Source organism: Chelonia mydas, chromosome 9 (assembly GCF_015237465.2).
Source record: "Chelonia mydas isolate rCheMyd1 chromosome 9, rCheMyd1.pri.v2, whole genome shotgun sequence".
NCBI classification, from domain to species: domain Eukaryota; kingdom Metazoa; phylum Chordata; order Testudines; family Cheloniidae; genus Chelonia; species Chelonia mydas.
The window spans coordinates 8,984,190-8,990,465 of NC_057855.1; the positions used below are offsets into that span (position 1 = coordinate 8,984,190).

The 6,276-nt window shown below is 41.9% G+C and overlaps 1 long non-coding RNA gene across 1 annotated transcript; it reads right to left on the minus strand.

Moving 5' to 3' along the window:
- Positions 1 to 3,355: 3,355 nt before the first annotated feature.
- Positions 3,356 to 5,600, minus strand: LOC122461823. The gene is made up of 2 exons (XR_006284022.1): positions 4,920 to 5,600; positions 3,356 to 4,378 (listed from the first exon to the last, which is right to left on the minus strand). It is a non-coding gene; the product is annotated as an uncharacterized LOC122461823 (long non-coding RNA).
- Positions 5,601 to 6,276: the final 676 nt, after the last annotated feature.

The following is a 6,276-nucleotide window of genomic DNA, read 5'->3' on the forward strand; positions in this document are numbered from 1 at the left end:
CTTCTGTATCCTATCCCTCCCCTCCAGCGTATCTACCACTCCTCCCAGTTTAGTATCATCCGCAAATTTGCTGAGAGTGCAATCCACACCATCCTCCAGATCATTTATGAAGATATTGAACAAAACCGGCCCCAGGACCGACCCCTGGGGCACTCCACTTGACACCGGCTGCCAACTAGACATGGAGCCATTGATCACTACCCGTTGAGCCCGACAATCTAGCCAGCTTTCTACCCACCTTATAGTGCATTCATCTAGCCCATACTTCCTTAACTTGCTGACAAGAATACTGTGGGAGACCGTGTCAAAAGCTTTGCTAAAGTCAAGAAACAATACATCCACTGCTTTCCCTTCATCCACAGAACCAGTAATCTCATCATAAAAGGCGATTAGATTAGTCAGGCATGACCTTCCCTTGGTGAATCCATGCTGACTGTTCCTGATCACTTTCCTCTCATGTAAGTGCTTCAGGATTGATTCTTTGAGGACCTGCTCCATGATTTTTCCAGGGACTGAGGTGAGGCTGACTGGCCTGTAGTTCCCAGGATCCTCCTTCTTCCCTTTTTTAAAGATTGGCACTACATTAGCCTTTTTCCAGTCATCCGGGACTTCCCCCGTTCACCACGAGTTTTCAAAGATAATGGCCAAGGGCTCTGCAATCACAGCCGCCAATTCCTTCAGCACTCTCGGATGCAACTCGTCCGGCCCCATGGACTTGTGCACGTCCAGCTTTTCTAAATAATCCCTAACCACCTCTATCTCCACAGAGGGCTGGCCATCTCTTCCCCATTTTGTGATGCCCAGCGCAGCAGTCTGGGAGCTGACCTTGTTAGTGAAAACAGAGGCAAAAAAAGCATTGAGTACATTAGCTTTTTCCACATCCTCTGTCACTAGGTTGCCTCCCTCATTCAGTAAGGGGCCCACACTTTCCTTGGCTTTCTTCTTGTTGCCAACATACCTGAAGAAACCCTTCTTGTTACTCTTGACATCTGTACTTTTGCTTTTGTTCTATTTGCAGCCCACACATTGACAATTCTACCCTGTGCAACACCCATTATTTCAACAATACTGTTTAGCCTAGGATTTCTCAACCCCTTGGGGTCGACAGAATATTTCAAAGCCAAGCCCAGCCAGCCCCACGGCACAAGAACTGCAGGAGCACCCACTGTGGGGTGAGTGCCGGGCAGGACCCAACACCAGCTGGGTGCAGGATCCAACCGAAACCACCCCAGGGCCTCCAACCCCAGATTATTTACTGGGTCATAGAATCATAGGATTGGAAGGGACCTTCAGAGGTCATCTAGTCCAGTCCCCTGCACTCATGGCAGGGCTAAGTATTATTAGACCATCTCTGACAGGTGTTTGCCTAGGGAGGATGTGGAATCTCCATGATTGGAGATTTTTAAGAGCAGGTTAGGCAATTTATTCCAATGCTTAACCACCCTGACAGTTAGGAAGTTTTTCCTAAGGGCCAACCTAAACCTGTCTTGCTGTCATTTAAGCCCATTTTTCTTGTCCTGTCCACAGAGGTTAAGAAGAACAATTTATCTCCCTCCTCCTTGTAACAACCTTTTATGTACTTGAAAACTGTTATCATGTCCCTTCTCAGTCTTCTCTTTTCCAAACTAAACAACCCAATTTTTTCAGGTTTCAGAGTAGCAGCCGTGTTAGTCTGTATCCGCAAAAAGAAAAGGAGTACTTGTGGCACCTTCGAGACTAACAACTTTATTTGAGCATAAGCGTTCATGAGCTCACGAAAGCTTATGCTCAAATACATTTGTTAGTCTCTAAGGTGCCACAAGTACTCCTTTCCAATTTTTTCAATCTTCTCTCATAGGTCATGTTTTCTAGACCTTTAATAATTGTTGTTGCTCTTCTCTGGACTTTCTCCAATTTGTCTACATCTTTCCTGAAATGTGGAGTGACATTTACAAATATGTCCTCAGCCCCAAAAGTTTGAGAACCAATGGTTTAGCCTTCTTTCCTCAATATTTGCTCAAGCATCATTTAATCATTTACTTCCTATTTGCAGATATTAATCCAGGGTCAAGGTATTAGCCTTAGTTACACAGTAGCTATAAATTAATCTAACCACATCCTTTTAGCAGACCTATTCAAGCTTTCACAGGCAATTCTGATGTAAACCCAAATTACTGGCTTTAGCAAAGCACAGACAGGAGAAAGTGATCTCATATTTTAAACAAAATGAAGTTGTTATCTACAACACTCTGTCTCACATTGTTGCTCTGTTCTAATGTGCAAAGCCAAACACCTGTAACTTCTGCAGACTGTGACACAGTAGAAAATGATGCGGGGAGGCCCTGGATTTGATCAATAAACACCTTAGAATTGGCTACATTTTTACTCTGTTCCGTCTTGCTGACGCCCATGAACAACAGACAATATCCACTTAAAGGTTGACTTACAAAGTACTCTAATTTAAAAATGATGGGCTGGATCCTGGTATAAATTGGCATAGCTCCATTGCATTTAATGTGTGTTTGCCAACCCTCCAGGATTGGCCTGGAGTCTCCCAGAATTGGCATCCATCTCCTGGTGACCATTGAAAGCAATCCAGGAGCTTTTAATAGGCTATTTTAAGAAAATGACATCATGTCATGTTGGGGGAAAAAACTTTACCGGAATAGCTTCAGTCAGAGTTGGCAACCCTAGTTTAATGGCACTATGCTGATGTAAATCAATAGACCTGCACTGATTTACACCAGTTGGGGATCTGACTCTATGTTCATTTGAAAAATGGCCTGGTTCGCTATGTATGAACCTCATGCTGCAATTTGCTGAGTGCCCTCAATTCTCATTGACTTCAGCAGGACTTTAGGATCTGGGCTACACCCTGAATAGCTTTGTCTGGTGTCTGAATTTAAACTGCAATTAGGTGATAGGTCTCTGAAATTATATAAATATTTTACATACATAGAGCTTCTTGCATCTGAGGATCTCTAAGCACTTTACGCACATTAAATTAATTAACTCAAAGCACCCCTGTGAGCTAGGTATTATATTATTAACTCCATTTTGGAGACAATGGCTGGTGGGGGAAGTGAAGCACAGAGAGGTGAAGCAACACCCAGCAAGTCAGTGACAAAGCCGGGTAGAGAATCCAGATGAGTCAGCTCCCATTCCCATGCCTTAACTATAAAACCATCCTTTCTGAGTGACTCGCTAAAGGTCACACAGCAAGTCAGTGACAGAACAAGGAAGAGAACCTAGGAGTGCTGATTCCTAATTCCCTTGCTTTAGTCACTAGATATAATGGACCAAACCCATCCCAGGGAAATTAATGGGCATTGGCCAGGGATGAATTTGGCCTACTTGCCATAATCAAGTTACTCAGATTTTTATTATTCCATTATTTGAGTTTTGGAGAGTTCCTTCTGTTTCAGACTGCCGAACATTATATTATAAAAAAGACTGATTTGTCCATATACAAGTAATTCTTGCCATTCATCCAATGGAATTCCATAAACACAACGTGGAAGAGTAAGATATTTCTGATCCTGATGGTCTCCCCCGCTTCCCTCCCTTTGGCTTTATCTTCCCACCTGCATTTTCCCAACAGATTAAACTGGCACCTTCTAATTATTGGGGTTTATAGGCTAAACATTAAAATCAAATCAAACCTTAGAAGGAGAGTGAGCTTGTGATTCATGTACAGGACTGACATTAAAGAAATCTGTGTTCTGTTCCTGATTATCACAGACTCTGACCTTGCGCAAGTTATCTAACCTCACTTTCCCATCTGTAAAAAAGAGATAATAATACTTGCCCTCTACACAGGTGTTCTGTGAAGCTAAACTGGTGTTTGCAAAGTACATTAACACTTTTGGATGGAAGGCACTATAGAAGTAAAAGTGTTAGTTTAACTTCCGCTGCACTAGTGGACATCACAATAAGAAAAAGTTATTCTGTTATACTACAGCAATTCTTCACTAAAGATTCACTTCAGATTGTTTCAGTGGACCAGTAATAACTAGTAACACGTCATGCTACCACACAAGGAACGTGGTTTCAATCTCGATTCCAGACTTCTCCAGGCCAGTACAGATTAGACGTATTGCAGAGTCCAGGTTCTTGATTTTGGAGGAGTGAGTGCACTTCTGTAGCAGCCCTTCTCGGATAATCTGGGTAGGAAATATTGCTCAGATGGGAGGTCTGGTTACTGACTTCAGCAGGAACTGATGTATCTGTAGCATGGGCCAGATACAGTAAAGAATGGCGATATTTATGTTCGAGGGACAATGTGTTGTTGGCTAAAAATCAAAAGGAATAAAATGCAACAACCCCCATTCTCACTCACCTATACCCTGGATCCTTGTCAGCCCAGGCAAGCCCATAACAAGGAGTCTGGGAAGACCAACTGAGGGATAAGGGGTAATCCAAACATAAAAAAATAATTAGATTGCCTCCTTCACAACAAACTTGTCACATACAAACGTATTTTGTCTGCTCTTTTTTTCCAGGGGAATTCATCAGTCCTTTATTTGACTCTGGATTTGCTGGAAACCCAGTGCTCTGTATTATCTAGGAGACATTGGGAGGCCTGTAAACTCCCACAGCACAATGAAACGGCAAGTAAGAGTATCTCTCCATAGCTATATGTCAATCACGTCTCAACACAAACACCTCCTCCACGTGAACCTCTGGGCAATGTTATCATATTCTACTGTAAATCTTTGTGGAAACCAAGCATTAATGTCTGCCTATAGTAGAATAATACCTATTATATCTTTGGACTGTCAAACACAAGTTAATTGGCTGAGAAAAGGTCATATGGCCTTATCAGCTAAATCCAGCTTCAGTTAACCAGTCTGGCAAAATGGGGCTATACTCTATATTCCACTGCTGGTAACTTGTTCAGCTCAGGAACCCTGATAATCCAAAGATGTCGCACCAAGTACCTAGGGCAGCACTGGGAGTGCATTTTCCCACATATATCTGGTACGTTAGGCAGAAGTGGGAGGTTACATTTTGTCACCCCTCCTTTTCAATGTCTTTGTGATCCCATCATGCTATGGCTTGATCTGTGGTGCCATCAGTATGCAGATGACATGCAGCAATGCATCTTCTTTACATCAGACCCATATGTCGTGATCTGGGATGGAAGCCAAAAGCCTGCAATTTAATCAAGACAAGGTAGAGGTGAAGCCGGTAGTGGGGGAAAGCATCAAGATCGTATGGTAGGGATGGCGTCTGCCCTTTTTAATGTCAGGGAAGATAGGTATATCCACTCTTTGTTAATGAGCTTTGCAACCTCTGTGTGCTTCTGGAATTCCAACTGTTCCAGGTGGCTAGAAACATTCTACACTCAAGAACAGTTAGAGATGGGCTGAGAAGGCTGGGTTTTGATATCAGCTTTGGTTTTGCAAAGCCTTTTCAGTTGGGCAAAACCAAAACTGAAACGCTTTTCGAAATGCGTGCCATTTTATCTGAACTACCAAATTCCAGATGCAATCAGATTAAAGGGCCTTGTAATTCTTAAATGTGCTTACAGTATATATAAAAGAGGGACAAATTCTTCATTCAGTTTCATCTGAATAACTCCTATGAAATCTAAGAAAGAGCCACATGCTCTCTTAAATTCTATCATATGCCTTATTCTGGAATATTACACAGAGTCGATAACTATTCGTTTTTCCTCCCAGGTATTTGGACAATGTCAAACTATCACATATATAAACAGACCGTTGAAGAAAGAAATACTGCATGGCTATAACTGCACAGTGAGTCCAGGTACAATAACCAGTTCAATGAATCAACATATTTGTAATAAAACATTCCCACTACAGATGCACAAACAGGTGTGCTACTAACATAGGGTAAATATGACAGATTAGTTAATCTATTCACAATTCATTTGTATAAAGTAAAAAAGTAAAATTAATGTTAAGAATGCATTATAGTATTATGTAAATCCTGAATCTTTACAAGCAAAACATGCTCATGGAGACCACCTAAAAAGGTAGACAGACCCATGGAGGGGACTTATTTGCGGTAATAAGATGCTAAAGTGGAACAGAAAAAATGCATAAGTAAATTTTAATTGATTTTGTCCCCCCAGACGGCAGAAATAAATTCCTATGTAGGAAGAAGGTGGATGGGTCACCTGAGAGAAAATCCTCAGCTGCTCAATTTCCCATTGTGAGCTGATGTCAAAAATGTACACAGTGCCATCCATGACACAGTGTTAACATAATACCATGTTGATAACCATGCCACTGTCACAGATCATTCACAGTTATACAAGTGTGAACACTG